Here is a 17,501-nt window from a genome sequence, read left to right as displayed (position 1 = left end):
AAATAAGAGAGGCATTATGTATGGACAATTTACTTATGAAATTATTGACCATGGGCACGTCAAAAGTTTCCATTTGAAAAAAGAAATCCCTGTTGCCTGTTGTGAGAAAGACTTGTGGAGAGGTGTTCTGTGCCATTTACGTGGTTGATTTTTTAGAAGAAGGTTCATGAAAGAAGAGCCAATGGTTTTACATTCTTACCCTTTTTCTTTTCACGGGCAATAGTGCCAAATAGTTCAAAGGTCCAAAAACGTAGTTTGAAGACAAAAGCCATACCTACCACCACTGAGTATCCCTGGTACAATTTTTTGTCACATTTCCTAGATAGAGATGTAGCTTCGGCCTATTGAATGAAATACATATGTCATAAGATTAAGGAGGTCTGGGAAGTCGTCAAACATGCTTTCGTTTCCTTTCCCACCAATGGTCGTCATGTCATCCAAACTGTTTTTTAGTTTTGGCATGTTAGCCTCTAAAGAAAATAACTGTTCTGTAACAATAGAATGATGTAGCCCAGGACTGAAGGTATGCTTGTGGTTTAGGCCATCTAGTAAAGCGCTGCTAGGCTGACTTTTGCGCATATGCTGATGGAGTTTGGACTCCAGGTGGCTTTGATCAGAAGTCACCTAGCGAACGAAGGCCTGTGGCTGGGGGTAACCCTCAGCTCAAATGTCCTTGAACAGCAATGACAAGTTTCAGACATTTCCACCTCTCAGGTCTGGGTACCCATCCAATATACACCACCTGTTTCCTTGAAGTATGACATCATGCATTTTGAGAGAGGTGATAGGTATGGAAAGGTTTTCAGGCAAAACTAGTGACCATGGGCATGTCAATTGTTTCCATTTGAAAAAAGAAATGCCTGTTACTTGTTATGTGAAAGACTTGTAGAGAGGCTTGCTGTGCCATTTATGTGGTTGATTTTTCAGAAGATTCATTAATGTAGAGCCAATTCTTTTACATTCCTCAGCTCTTTCTTTTCACAGATAAAAGCGCCCCATAATTCAAAGGTCCAAAAACATGGTTTGAAAACAGAATCCCTACCTGCCAGCACTGAGTAGCACTGGCACCATTTTTAGTTACATTTCCTAGATAGAGATATCGTTTTGGTCTGTTGAAGAACATACATATTTCATAAGTTTAAGGAGGTCTAGGAAGTGTTCTGATATATTCTTCCCTTTCCTTTCCCACCAATGGTCGTCTCGTCCACCAAAGCTTTGTAGTTTAGGGTTGATAAACTGTAAAGAAAAGGACTGTTCCATAACCAAAAATGACGCACACCAGAACTGAAGGCATGCTTGGGGTTTAGGCAAACTTGCAATCTCCTGGCATCCTAAAATGTGTGTCTAATGCCAATGGAGCTTAGACTCCAGGTGGCCTCGGTCAGAGGACACCCAGGGGATGAAGGGAAGTGACTGTGGGTTCCTCTTAGCTCAAAAGGCCTTGCATGGCAATTACAAGATCCAGACTATTATAACTGTCAGGTCTGGGTACACATCCAAGCTCTACCACCTGGTCCTTGATGTATGACATCATGCATGTTCACCTGGCTGAGCCTCCGTATCCCTCTCTGCACAACAGGGACAGTAACACTATCAGCCTCCCAGGGGCTTGCATGAGAACATGAAAACAGACAATACAGTGACAGCAGTGCCAGAACTGAGGTATGTCCGTGACCCAAATAACAGGTCCCATCAATGCTGGATCCTCAACGTACTGAACGATGCCACAAAATGACCCCATGCCCCTCATGGTTAATAGTCAGTTTCCCCTCAGCTGAGCCATTATGGGAACTCCTGTGGCACAGGTTTGGAAGACCTCTCGACTAGGATCTTCAAGATGGCATTGTCAAACAAAACACAGACCACCCCAAGATGTGAAGTGGTGGGGATTATCCTGCTTCTTGGGCACCCCACATGGAGAGACTTGGTTTGAAGAGGGGTTTCCAGAGACAGGCCTTCTGTCATCTCCTTCTTGCCTTGCCAATCATTGGTTTCATGATCCCAGGACTGGGGCACTTCCCCCAGCCCTAGGTGCCCCATGAGCCCATGGGGACCATTGGAATACACAGAGGGCTTTGGGGCTGGCAGCCAAAACCATTTGGTGGCAGGAAGCAGGCTGTTACCAGCACCACAGGCACCAAAGCTCTGCCTCTGACAATGGGCCCCAATATACCCCACGGATCTCTGCCACCCAAACACACAGATGCCTGGCAACCAGGGCAGGCCCTTAGGGCTGAGGGCGTGGGGTGTGGGAGAGTCACCAGTTTCTAGAAGGCCCTGCTCTCTGATTCCTGTGCTTCCTGCTCAGGGATCTCACCAGAGCACTGCCTTTGGGGAGAACCAAGGGCGGATGGAAGCCTGGAGTTGGATGTGGCAACTGTACAAGCTCAGTGGTCAGGCAGTGCCCTGCCGCTTCTGGGTGTCATTGTTCCCATCTGGAAAATGATCTGTCTGGTTGCAAGACAGTCAAACTTAGATGCTGTTCACCTCTAGGCTGCATCTTATTTTTCAAGGTAATCATACATTCAAAAACCCACTTAAAAAATTTACAGAAGGTGAGGTCATCAATGTAGAGTGCCCCTTTTGGCTCAGCAGAAATGTATCCATGTAATGTCCATGAGGAAGCGGGATTGATCTCTGGCTTTGCTCAGTGGGTTAAGGATCCATGAGCTCTGGATTATGTGGTTAACCAATCTTGGATCCTGGTTGGCCAAGGCCATGGCTGTGGCATAGGCCATCATTTGAAGCTGTGATTTACCAAAAGCCCCCAAAATGCCACCAGTATCAATATAAAATCTACATTTACTTAAAAAAGATACATCTGTCCTCCTGCTATTGCTGAGGCATTGAAGTAACGAATGTTTGAATTCTGCACAGGGCATATGTTAGTACATGAATTTTAACCAAAGAATGATATCTATTGAAATCCTATCAACTTGTACACAGGGATCTACCATATAGCCTTTATTTCTCATCAGAGATATAAGAGAAGGACCCACTCCCCGCTAGCCCTTGAAATTATTTCGGTTCATGCAATGAAATAATGCTCAAAAAGGGGAGAATCCTCCACCAGGAACGGAGAACACCATTGCTCCTGGAAAGGTGAAGTGCCAATATGCACGGTTCCTCTGTAAACTCTTTGTGGCTTCTGAAAAAGGTAGGGAGAGAGGTATTTGTTCTCATGCATACGCATTATCACTGAGATGAGTCAAGTTGAGTAAAACAAGAAATTGTACATATGGACATTTTTTCATACAAAATGACCATAGGCATGTCAACGGTTTCCATTTCAAAAGAGAAATCCCTGTTGCCAGTTGTGCAAAAGACTTGTGGAGATGCTTGCTGTGCCATTTACCTGGCTGATTTTTCAGAAGAAGATGCATGAAAGAATAGCCAATGATTTTACATTCTTGACCTTTTTCTTCTCACGGATAATTAATCAACATAGTACAAACGTCCACAAATGGAGTTTGAGAACAAAAGCCCTACCTGCCAGTGAGTGTCACTGGTACCATTTTTAATCACATTACCTAGGTAGAGATGTCATTTTGTCCTATTGAAGGAAATATATATGTCATAAGTTTAAGGAGGTCAAGGAAGTCGTCTGATACATGCTTTCATTTCCTTTCCCCCAACTGGATTTTTGGTTTTGGCTTGATAACCTCTAAGGAAAAGGTCTGTTCCCTATCAGGAAGGTCAAAGGCTTGGAATTTCCAGGTGCCATGGGTTTAGCCCTAAGAGGATTCAAAAGAAATCCAAAACATCCACACCACACTAGGAACCAGAGCCACAGCAGTGACAACACCAGATCCTGAACCTGCTGAGCCATCAGGGGACAGCTTGGTATCTTCTCCAAAGGCAATGTTTTCAGTCCTATTCCAGACCCACAAAATGAGAAACCCACGAAGTGGGTTCCAGCCCCCAGGAGTGAGAAGGCCCTCTGTGGGATTCTGACAGATGCTTACGTTTGGGAAGCATTGCTGGAGTCCTTCCTAAGAGACACTGACTTCTGAAGGGAACACACCTTACAGCTTCAGAGCCACGAACATACTCAGATATGACCCCAGATCAACACAGTTCACACACAGCCAGCAACCATCTCCCCACAGGGCATGCCATCGTGGCCTGAGGGGTCAGTACAAGAAGAAAGGGGGAGAACTTTGGGACACACTGAAGCCGCCCCTCCACCCAAATCCCCTTCTGCCTCTAGGAAGAATGAAGCTCGTTGCAAGACAGGTGGATCCAGGACTATTTTGCAGGCCAAAAGCAAACCGTTTTCCTCTCCATATGGATTTCTCTTTCTTCGGCCATCCTTGCCTGGGGTCTGTGCAAGGTCCCAGGCCTCAGCTGGGGCCTAGGCCACAGCTACACCAAGCCAAACCTGTGACCTACATCACCGCTTGAGGCAATGCTGGATCTGCCATCTACTGAGCCAGGCCAGGGATTGAGCCTGCATCCTCAGAGACCATGTCAGAACCTTAACCCCCTGAGCCACAAGGGGATCTCCACCCCTTTCTTCATTCTCCCTCACTCTTATTCCTGGGAGGGACTGCAGTGAGGGAAGAGACATTTGGTGGGTGTGTCACAAGGGGTAAATACGTCTAGGATAGCATGTTCTCATGGAACACCCTGGGAGGCTGAGCGTGTCATTGTCCCCATTGTGCAGACGCGGATACTGAGGCTCAGCAAGGTGAACATGCCTGGTGTCATACAGCCAACAAGCAGGTGGTGGGGCTTGAATCAGAACCCAGACCTGACAGGTGGAAAAGACTGGTTCTTGCCATTACAACACAAGGCCTTTGGAGCTGAGGGGTACCCCCAACCACAGCCCTTCGTCCTCTGGGTGTCCTCAGAACAGACCGCATGGAGTCCAACCTCCCTTGGCATAGATGTACACGTCAGCAAACCAGCAGTAAGCCAGGTTGCCACCAACCCAAGGATGCTTTAGGTTCTGGGCTTCTTCATTCATTTTGCTCGGGAACAGCCCATTCCTTTAAAGGTCCTCAAGCAAAAACCAAAATGCCAGTTGGAAGACTCAACTACCATTGGTGGTAAAGGAAATCAAAGAATAGATTTATACTTCATCCTATACTTCCAAAAACTTTCTACATATGGATTTCCTTAAATATGGTGAAAATGGATCTCTACCTAGGAAAATGCCAAGAACAATGGTACCAGTGCAACTCAGTTCTGGCACGCAGGGCCTTTTCCTTCAAACTCCGTTTTAGGACTTTTGACCTATATGGATCCCTTGCCTGTGAAAAGAAAAAGGACAAGAATGTCAAATCATTGGCTCCTCCTTAATGAGTCATCTTCTGAAAAATCAACCCAATTAAATGGTGCAACCAGCCTCTCCACCAGTCTTTTTGCTAACAGGCACACGGGATTTCCTTTTCGATTAAATGGGAAACCATTGCCATTCACACTGTTGATAGTTTCGTAGGAAAATATGTCCATACCTAATGACTTTCTTCCTTTCCCTCGCCCCTGCCACACTTTGATCCTAAGGCATGAGTCCATCCATCCATCTGTCCACCTCTTTTGCCATCCAAACAGAGGTCACAGAGCACCCATGCACACTGACTCTTCACCATTCCAGGAACAATTTTGCTCTCTGGTCCTGGTGGATGATATTCCCATTCTTTGGAGCAGTATTTCTTTGCAAAAAGCACAACTTTTGCAAGACCTAAAGGGGAGTGGGTGTATCCTTTCGATGATGATCAAGAAAACCCACACGTAGATCACTGTGTACACAGTGATAGCATTTCAATGTATAACATTCTTCTGATAGAATTCACATACTAACTTATGCCCAGGGCAAAGAGGCAAAGATAGCTTACTTCACTGCTTCCATACCTAAAGGGGGCTAGTGTATCTTTAAAAAATATAAGCTTATATATTGACTTTGAGGGCCTCACCTGTGGCATGGGGAAGTTCCTAGGCTAGGGGTCAATCCCTTCCATGGACCTCAGACTCTACTGTTTTCTTCCTGGAATGTGACTGATGGATCTTTCCCTTTGATTGGCCTCTCGTTCCTCCATAAACAGCTTAGATATTGGCTTCCCCATTGTTTCATCAGGTGTGATCATCTCTCAAGTTTCGTCTTTCCAATGACCTGAAATAACCACTAACAACATCTTAACCAAGATCACAATGAACCCCATTGGAAAACCACCAAACATATATGAAAACCCACTGATTTCATAAAAACATACCTACATATATACATTCAGACATAAGTCAACAAAAAGAATAAATGTAAAATATCAAGCTCGTTCCAAAAGAAACAGACTATTCTCAAAGTACCTTCTACACAAAAACTTATTCAATGCTCCAATGTGCAAACAATTAGCAAGCTAAGGGGCAATCCAGACAACCAACCAACCACCAACCAGCAAACTCAGATTTCTACACTCACCCAATTTCGAACACTGGCAATGATTTTCAATGATGTTGGGGAAAACAGCCTCCCAAAGAAACCACAGCCTGCCCAGGATATCAGCTCATGAGGCAAGCGGAGAACACTTCTGTCATTCACGGATATGTAGAGATACCAGCAGAATATTATTACCTGGCAATTATGAGACTAGAAAACCAGGATCCACAGCCAAAGAGGATCTGCCATGGATTAATGCTTATGCATGTTTGAAAAGGATGTTTTGTGTGCTCTTGGGGCCCAGTCCGCCCATCCTGCAAACAGCCCCATGATCCCAGGGGACCTGAAGCTCCTCCCCAGCCAGGTTCAGACCAGCCCAGGCTGCCGGGATGTCCTGTGCCTCCACCTGCCTGTCTGAGACACACCAGGCCTCCTCTATCTTTGAGCTGAAAATGCATAGCTCATGTTTTAACTGATGTTCCCTTCCCTTGTTTTTACATATCTCTTAGAGGATTTTGATTTATGGTTACCTTGGGTTTCATATATGTTGATCTATAACAGTGTCCTGTGATTTTAAACTGATACTTATTGAATTTCAAGTTGTAAAAGATCTAGTGTTTTACACACTCCCCCATAATTTCTGTTTGGTGTCCTCTTTCCATCTTCTTATCTGTCCCCTATTTGTCAGAGTTGGAGTTGATTTTATCATTGTTTTCAAACATTCACAGTCGCTTCTTTAAGTGGTGTCATTCACAATCTTTAGGACATTTCCTTCTTTCTTTCTTATTTTTTTTTCTTTTTAGGGCTGTGAACACAGCATATGTTTTGACACAAAAGCTGGGGGTAGAATCACAGCTGCAACTCTGGCATACACTACAGACACAGAAATGCAAGATCAGAGCCACATCTGTGACCTGTGCTGCAGCTTGCCCCTATACCAGATCCTTAACCGGGGAATTAAGCCTGCAGCCTCCTGGATATGAGCTGAGTTCTTAAACTGCTGAGCCACAATGGGAATTTCCATTTTTTGCCTTTAAAGTGGGATAGTTCCCCTTGTTATCCATTCTTGTTTTTCTTTTGTCTTTTTTGGCACTACACCTGTGGCCTCTGGCAGTTCCCAGTTTAGGGGTCAAGGGACTTGTACGTGCCAGCTTGTACCATAGCTCAGGCCAACACAAGGTCCTTAACCCACTGAGTGCCCCCAGGTGTTCAGATGCCTGTGCTCTCTGTGTCAGCAAGGCAGAGTCTAGAAGAAGATAGCAGAGGCATGGGCAGAGAGGTGGCCAGGACCACTGTCTCTTACCAGAAGGAGATCCTCTTGGATGAGGCAAGAGCCCACGCAAAAGGGATGGCAGCTCTGTCGGCTGAGAGACAGCTCCTGGAGCTCAGAAGGGAAACACTGCCATTTGAAAATGTCTAGCCCACCTCCAGTTCGAGCTCCACCCTTTCCCATGCAGGGCTGTGGTACCTGCTGTTCCACACAGGGCTCACAGTTACACGAAAGTCCCAAGGAAACCCTTCACAAATCAGCATCCATGCAAGCAGGAAGGTCGCACTGGGTGGGTTTGGGATGCCCAAACTCCACCCAGGTTGGATGCCATGTTCAGACCAGCTGGGTCACAGCACCTACAGCCAGTCCAAGACCTACACACGTGACATGACCCTAGACAAGGAGAGTGGATTTCTCCCATTTCAGTCCAACTGCTCTCTTTAACTTATGCTCTACCTCTGCCTAGTTAAGTTTCCTGGCAGCAGTATACCTCATACGGATTGGCTCAACAAGGGATTCGTTTCGTATCATTCTCAGGAATACCTGCATTTCAGGTTCCTGGGCCAGCACATTGAACGTGGATAAGGATTGTATTTTGATTTTCATCAGAGGTCCCCTTTGCACTAAACCATTGTGGCCATCTCACGTTGATCCTTTCAACTCACAAAGCTTCCGTGAATAGGAGAGGAATTGGGAGGAACTGGGGAAAGGAAAGTCATTTTTCCACTCCTGCATTGTCCCCGTGTTAGTGTTTTGTTTTGTTGTTTGTGTTTTTTGTTTTACAGATACAAAAGAAGGGAAAACAAACCCCCCAAACACAAAGACATCTGATGCCTTGCTCTCCCATTCTCTTGGCACCAGGGAGGCCTTACCCAATCTGGCTCAGACCATCCAGGAGATTCTGTGGAAGACTCCAACCCTGGCATCTTCCCTCCTTTGGTAAGCTGCACTGGCTGTTCTGGCTGCTGACCTCTCTCCATGCCTGGGGCACTATCATCCAGCCTCAGCTCAAAGGCCACCTCCTTCAGGAAGCCTTCCCCAGGCACCATGCTGAAAGGGGGTTCCTCAAGCCCGGAGGCCCTTGCTAGCACACAGGGCCTTCAGTGAATGCCTGCTGGCCAACATTCATCCCCATGGAACATTGCTGATGGCTTGAGGGTCTATTGTGGCAAGTCACCTTGAACTGGGTGGCAGCCTTCAGCTCTGTGGGGCTGGGACGTTGTCAGGCTTGGGAAACCCCTCAGCCCAGCATGCAGGACAGAGGGGAGGTGGGAAATAGGCAGGGCCCTTGTGGACGGAGGAAGTCTGTTTTGAAGAATGCTTGGACCTGGGGACTTCCATCTTGACCCCAGGGCCTAGATGAGGACACCAGGGCACACTGTGCTCCAGGTGGATCAAACAGCACCAGCCCCACCTCAGAGGCCCTCCTCAAGTGCAGACCAGAAAGGAGAGCAGGGCTGTCTAGAGTGGGGTCCCCTGAGTCTATCGACCTGTCCCATTCCTTCCCTCACCCCCAAAATAGCCATCATCAACCTTCCTCTCACAGCTCTGACGTCTGAGAAGACAACTTATGAACTAGATTAGAGTGGAATCCTTGGAGGGAAATAGAGAAAGCCCACGGTGACACTTCAATGAGAAGAGGTGCCTTTCTCTGGTGAGATGAAGTTAGACTGTGTCAGATGGGTGCTCGTACGTGTGTGTGTGTGTGTGTGTGTGTGTGTGTGTGTGTGTGTATGGGTTGATGCATTACATCACAGATGAGTATGGACACCCATATGCCTGTACCTACAGTTAAAAGTCAATGAATACAATATATCATATATATATATGTTATGATGTCACATATATTCATTTTCACCAGGAAAAGTACAATGTCCTTTCAAAGCAAATCACTTGGCAGTTGACAGAAGGATCCTGAAGGGACTAGGCATTTTTATTTCTTCTTGGAAGTACCTGCAGCATGACTAATTTTGGGGGCCAGAGGTAGTGTCCAAGCCATATGTGCAGGCTAGGCTGGATGTATTGAAGGCAAGGCTGGATCCTGGACCCCCTGCTCGGGTCCAGTGATAGAACCAGCAATGCCACAGGCACATGCCAGATCATGAACCCACACTGCCACAGCAGGAACACCTCCTTACCTGTTTGGAGAGCCATAATATTTGGCCCACAAATTAAGGGTTCTAGGACGTTCTGGTTTTGATCTCTCCTCAAAGGAGAGGCAAGAAGGCATGGGAGTAATCACCCAGGCTTGTGTCCCAGTCACTACCAAGGATGCAGCAGAGGCACCAGGTCCTGTCGCCAGCAGCTGGAAAGGCACACAACCAACCACCTCTCATAGCAACCATTTGTGTTGAAATCTTTTTCAATGGTCAAGTATTTTAGGTTCTATATATTTAAGTTCAAAATAAAACATTAGAAATAATAGTAATAGCAATAAAGTTTAAGTTTAAAAGAATACCATTTAATCATTTCCCATTTTATATGGTGTCATAAAGACGCCTTCCCAATGCGTTTCGCCATCAGCACTGTCTAGCTTCAGACTATTTAATTCCCCACAATAAAACCCAAACAGAGTCCCCATTCCCCCGTCCTCCAGCCCCTGACACCTTCGAATCCTCTTTCTTTCTCTGCATCTTTCCCTATTCTGGATGTTTTCTGGAATGAAACCATACAAACATGGGCTTCCTGTCTCTGCCCACATATTCTAAGAGGGCACAGAAGGCCTGAACATGCATGGGCTCCAAAATCCTATTGAAACAAACGTTATCACAAAAACCAAAGCAAACACATGGAGTTCCAACAAGAGGTCATGCACATGACTATTCTATGTTAGAGATGCCTAACCACTCTGAAGAGGACACACACAAGTGTAAACATTATGGAGACAGCATTGGTTATCATCAAACTGGCAGGATGTTCCTTGGGTGACCACCAGCCCAGGTGACAATGTGAGGATACAGAGCACTCCAGGAAATCTCTGAGAGGGAATCACGAACAAGCAGTCCACTCTGGGAGAGCAGTGTGCAAGACCCAGCAACGTCCCAGGGGTGCACCCCTTTCCTAGCATTGTGCTTCCTTAGAGTTGATCCCACAAAAAAAATGTGCTCAAATCTTTACACATGTCTTTTCATGTGAATCCTTCACCGTATGAGTTCACACAGTAGGGGAGTGGAAACAATACAACTTTTTATGGCAGGGGATGGGATCCATGACTTCTGCCCGAAGGGACAGATGAAGACTGTGCATCTCACAAGGAGGGGTGCTGAATCTCAACCTCTCAGCAGGCGATATACATGTAAAAATATTTACATGCACCCCTAGTTCATGGCATCTAAAATGACAATATCCAATACGTGGACATTATAAGCCATAAACACAGACCTAAAGAGACCAAAAAAAAATAAACAAAATAAAATGAAATTCAATGGGAAAAAGACACTCTCTTTAACAAGTGGTGCTGGGAAAATTGGAGAGCTGCATGTACACCAATGAAACCAGAACACAACCTCACACCATGTGTGAAAATAAACTCAAAAGTCTTGAAGCAAAGACAAGACACTATAAAATGCCTTGTAGAGAAGACAGTCAAAACATTCTCTGACATCAACCATACAAATGTTTTCTTAGGTCATTCTCCAAAGCAATAGGTATAAAGACATAACTAAACAAATGGGACTTAATCAAACGGAGAACATTTTGCACAGCAAAGGAAACCAGAAAAAAAAAGACAACCAATAGAATGGGTGGAAGTAGTTGCAAATGGGGCAACTGACAAGGGCATAGTCTGCAAAATATACAAACATTTCACACAACACAACAGCAAAACAACCACCCAACTGAAATACCGTTAGAAGACCTCCACAGACATTTCTCCAAAGAAGACATAAGGATGGCCAACAGGCACATTAAGAGTTGCTCACCATCACTAATAATTAGAGACAGGCAAACCAAAGCCACCATGAGGCACCACCTCACAGCAGTAAGAATGGCTAACACTTACATATCTACAAATCACAAATGCTGGAAAGGATGTGGAGAAAAGGGAACCCTCCTCTTAGTGGGAATGTACACTGTTACAATCAATATGGAAAACGGAATGGGTGTACCTCAGAAACCTCAACATCCAACTACCCTATTATCGAGCAGTCACATTCCTGGGTCTATATCAGGACAAAATATTCATTGAAAAATAGAATGCACCACTATATTCATTGCAGCATTATTTGCAAGAGCCAAGGCATGGAAATAACCTAAGTGTCCATAGATAAGTAAGTGGATGAACACGATGTGGTACATATACATAATGGACTACTACTCAGCTATAAGAAATAAAAAAGTCATGTCATCTGCAGCAACACGGATGCTCTCACACTAAGCGAAAGTAGTCCAAAAGAGAAAGACAAATTCCAAATGATGTCACTTATATATGGAATCTAATATATGGCACAAATGAAACCATCTAAATAAAAAAACAAACTCATGGACAGGGAGGACAAACATGTGGTTGCCAAAGAGTGGGGAGGGCATTGGAAGAACTGGGAGTTTGGGTTTAGTAGATGCATTTGGAGTGGACAAGCAATGAATCCCATGGTATAGCACATAGAACTACATACAATCAAATGTGATGGAAGACGACGGAAGAAATATGAGAAAAAGTATGTATGTATATGGATGAGGGATCACATTGCTGTACAGCAGAAATTGATGAACCTTGTAAGTCAACTATATTAACAACTTATTTAAAAGTCTATGGCAGAATTAAAAAAAAAATATCTACAGCAGAATTTTCAGGCTAAAGCCCCTCTCTCCCACCTACCTGGTGTGGCCAAGAGAGGTGGCCACTGGGGGTTGTCACGCCCTCCTTGTGGTACTTGGGCATGTGTGGGACAACTTTGAGACTCAGTGCCCCCTCCTGTTTAATGGAAACAGCCAGACCACACTTAACAAATGTCCCCTGGTGTCTGGGGGGTGGGCTCTGTCCTGGGCCTGGTTTCTATGGAGCAGGACTTGCCCCTTTGTTCCAACCCAGGAGCCCTTGTGAAGGCAACAAATCATGGACCTCACTCTCCTGCAAGTCTCAGAGCAGGCTGGACCAATGTGAGACTTCCTGTGTCTTTACAGACGGAGGGAGAGAAACCAAGGAGAGGCCACAGAGCTGGCTTTGCACCCACCATCCCTTGCCTGGACCGCCCTTCCACCCGAGCAGCTTGGTGCAGGGCAACCCTCGCCCTCCTGGACTGCACACGTCCTGTCTTAAGGATGCCCAGCTTAAAACATGGTCGTGTGAGGCAAACGGGATAAACACCACACTATAGAAACACTGCCTACATGAACAAAAGAAAAGTCAAATACCATATAATCATCTCAATAGATGCAGAGGAAGCATTTGACAAAGTCCAACATCCATTAATGATCAAAACTCTCACCATGTGGGTATAGAGGCAACATTCCTGAACACATTCAAAGCCACTTGCGACAAACCGACGGCAAACATAATGCTCAGTGGAGAAAAACTGAAAGCCTTCTCACTCAAACCTCAAACAAGACAGGGATGCCCACTCTCACCACTGCTCTTCCACATTGTTGTGGATATCCTCGCTACAGCACGTAGACAAACAAAAGACATAAATGGCATCCAAAGAGGAAGGGAAGAGAGAAAACTGTCACTGTATGCAGATGACATGATACTACACATAGAAAACCCTAAGGACTCAACCCAAAAATGCTTTGAACTGATTAATACATTCAGAAAAGTAGCAGGATGTACGATTAACTTTCAGAAATCAGTCACATTTCTGTCTACTAAAAATGAAATACTAGAAAAGGAGTACAAATGTACAGTATCTTTTAAAATGGCACCTCAAAAAATCAAAGACCTTGGAATACACCTGACCAAGGAGGTAAAGGACTTCTATGCTGGGAACTATAAAACTTTAATCAAACGCATTAATGAAGAGGTAAAGAAATGGAAAGATATTCCATGCTCATGGATTGGAGAAACCAAGACTGTAAAAGTGGCCATACTACCCAAAGCAATCTACAGATTCCATGCAATCCCTATCACATGACCTGTGACATTTTACACAGAACTAGCATAAGCAATCCAAAAATGCATATGGAACCACAGAAGACCCAGAATTCCAAAAGCAATCCTGAGAAACAAAAACCAAGCTGGGGGCACAACTCTCCCAGACTTCAAGCAGTAGTCCAAAGCCACAGTCATCAAAACAGTGTGGTACTGGGATCAAAACCAATGGAACAGAATAGACAACTCAGAAATAAACCGTGACACCTATGGTTAGTTAATCTTCGACAAGGGAGTCAAGAATATAAAATGGGGAAAAGAAAGGCTATTTGGCAAGCATTGCTGGGAAACCTGGCCAGCTGAATGCACAGCAATGAAATTAGAACACACCCTCACACCATGCCTAAAAATAAACTCAAAGTGGCTGAAAGACTTCCATAGAAGACAAGACACCATCCAACTCTGAGAAGAGAACATAGGCAAAACACTTTCTGACATCAACATCATGAATATTTTCTCAGGGTGCTCTCCCAAAGCAACAGAAATAAGAGCAAAACTAAACCAATGGGGCCTACTCAAACTGAAAAGCTTTTGCACGGCAAAGGAATCCAAGAAGAAAACAAAAAGACAACTTACACAATGGAGGAAAATCATTTCAAGAGATGCAACGGACAAAGGCTTCATCTCTAGAAGATATAAGCAGCTTATAGAACCCAACAGCAAAAAAGCCAATCACCCAATAGAAAAATGGGCAAAAGACCCGAATAGACGCTTCTCTAGGGAAGATACACACATGGCCTACAAGCACAGGAAAAAATCCTCAACATCACTGATTATAAGAGAAATGCTGACCAAAAATACCATGAGATACCATCTCCCCCCCAGTCAGAATGGCCATCATTAATAAGTCCACAAATAACAAATGCTGTAGGGAGTGTGGAGAAAAGGGAACCCTCCTGCACTGCTGGTGGGAATGTAAACTGGTACAGCCACTATGGAGAACAGTTTGGATATATCTTAGAAATCCGTACATAGAACTTCCATATGACCCAACAATCCCACTCTTGGGCACATATCCACACAAAATATTCCTTGAAAAGGACACATGCACCCCTGCATGTTCATTGCAGCACTAGTCACAATAGCCAAGACATGGAAACATTCTGTATATATACCATATCTTCCAAAACCATGGACAGATTATTGGATTAGGAAGATATGGTATATATGAAGAATGGAATACTACTCAGCCCTAAAAAGAACAACATTATGGCATTTACAGCAACATGGATGGAACTAGACAATCTCGTCCTGAGTGAAATAAGTCAGAAAGACAAAGATATATACCATATTACTTATAACTGGAATCTAATATGCAGCACAAATGAACCTTTCCACAGAAAAGAAAATCATGGACTTGGAGAGTAGACTTGTAGCCACTAAGGGGGAGAGGGAGCGGGTGGGAGGGATAAGGAGTTTGGGGTTATCAGATACAACTTGGAATGGACTTACAATTCTGAGTAGCATTGAGGACTATGTCTAGGTACTTATATTGCAACAGAACAAAGGGTGGAAAAAATGTATGCATGTAAGTGTAACTTGGTCCCCATGCTCTACAGTGAAAAAATAAAGAACAAATTGAATTGGAAGAATTAATGTAAAAAAAAAACATAAAAACTGCTGTCATGGATCTTACCTGAAGTCCTATATTCCCCAAAAAAGGAATTTTTTCTTCATTTTCCTTGGACAGGGAGAGTCTCCATAACAGATCCGCACGATGTGGAGGACCCCAAGACAGCAGCCCAAGGAGAACAGGCACTCTCGCAAGGCAGCCGGAATCTGGGTCTTCATCCCCTCTGTGGTGCCGCAGGGGCTTCTGGCATTCTGCCATTTGCAGACAGTTAATGGCCAGGAAGCTGTTCTCTCCTGGATCTGAGGGCGTCCCTGGGAGAAGAGAGATGTTGGGTAGGAGAATCCGATATGGGAGGCTCAAAGAAAGTAAGTAGGGTGTTGGGGAGCCCCTCTCAGAAGACCACATACTGCTTGGGGTGTTCAGCAGTGGCTGTGTGGCCACAGACTCGGTGCCCATCCCTCAGTGTGGTGCTTGGAGCCGAGGGTGGTGGCAGAAATCTGTGGCGGGAAGAATGGTCATGACCAGTAAGGCAAGGGGCCAAGTGGCTGCTGGGCTAACAGTCCCAAATCTCGCAGCCACTTATAATTTTTCAGTTTCCAGGTGGCAGATTATGGGACTTGTACACCTTCAAAATTGTTTCAAACATCCCCTTACCTATATCTATATTTATACCCATATGTGTATCTGTATAGGGAACTTACTGGTTCTGTCTATATTGTGTATAGTACAGTAGTTATCATAGACTTTTTTATATTCCAGAAACTGTTTTTATCTTATTTATTTATTTTTTAATTAAAAATTTAATATATTAAAAAAATTATTTTAAAACTTTCCCCCCATCTTCCAATATGGATAACTGCAATCATTAGAAAAAAAATTGGGGGAGATTGCAACATTATTGCATGTGAAATCTTAGTGAAAGTGTTCCCCTTTCCACTTGTCTTGACCTAAAACCAAGGTACAGATTGTTGGTATAATGATCATAGCAATCTAATTTCACAGGATTTCCATCCCACAGCCCAAGCACATCCCCCTCCCCCCAAACCATCTCCTCAAGAGACCAGAGCTTTTTCAACATCTGTGAGTCAGCATCAGTTCTGCAAAGAAGTTCCGTCTGTCTTTTTTTCATATGCCACATGTCAGTGAAAGCATTTGATGTTGGTGTTTCATTCTATGGCTGACTTCACTTAGCATGATAATTTCTAGGTCCAACCATGTTGCTAAAAATGCCAGTATTTCATTGTTTTAATGGCTGAGGTATATTCCTTTGTGTATATGGAGGACACCTTCTTGATCCAATCCTCTGTTGATGGACATTAAGGTTGCTTCCATGTTTTGGCTGTTGTAAAGACGGCTGCAAGAAACATCGGAGTACAAGTGTATTTGCGAGTCTTGGTTTTCTCTGGATAGATGCCCAGCAGTGGGATTGCTGGATCAAATGGTAGGTCTCGGTTTAGTTTTCTGAGGACTCTCTGTACTGCTTTCCACAGTGGTTGCACCAGTGTACAGTCCCACCAAGAGTGTACTAGGGTTCCTTTTTCTCCACAGCCTCTCCAGCACTTACTGTCTGTAGACTTTTGGATGCTGGCCATTCTGGCTGGTGTAAGCTGGCACCTCATCGTGGTTTTGATTTGCATTGCTCTAAGCATGAGCGACGATGAACTTTTCACGTGTTTTTTGCCCATCTGTATGTCTTCTTTGGAGACCTGTCTGTTTAGACCTTCTGCCCATTTTTGGATGGGGTTGTTTGTTTTTTGGTATGGAGCTGCAGAAGGTGTTTATAACTTTTGGAGATGATGGAAGTTCTCCCATCCTGTGCGTTGTCTTTTCATTTTGTTTAGGGTTTCCATTGCTGTGCAGAAATGTTTACGTATGATTACGTCCCATTGTTTTATTTTTGTGTTTATTGTCAATACTCTTTATGAGGTGGATCTGGGAAGATGTTGCTGTCGTTTATGTCATGGAGTGTTTGGCCTATGTTTTCCTCTAAGAGTTTGAGACTATCTGGTCTTATATCTAGGCCTTTAACCCGTGTGGAGTTTATTTTTGTGTATGGTGTTAGGGGGTAATCTCACTTCCTTATTTTCCATGTGGCTGTCCAGTTTTCCCAGCACTACTTAGTGAACAAGCCGTCCTTTCTCCATTGTATACTCTTGACTCCTTTGTCATAGATGAGTTGGGTGTAGGTGCTTGGGTT

Source organism: Sus scrofa, chromosome Y (assembly GCF_054392235.1).
Source record: "Sus scrofa isolate SSC_HxYL_T2T_F1_AM1 chromosome Y, Sscrofa_HxYL_maternal_Yorkshire_Landrace_v2.0, whole genome shotgun sequence".
NCBI lineage: Eukaryota > Metazoa > Chordata > Mammalia > Artiodactyla > Suidae > Sus > Sus scrofa.
The sequence above is the reverse complement of the archived record's forward strand: the minus strand, read 5'-3'. Positions refer to the sequence as shown.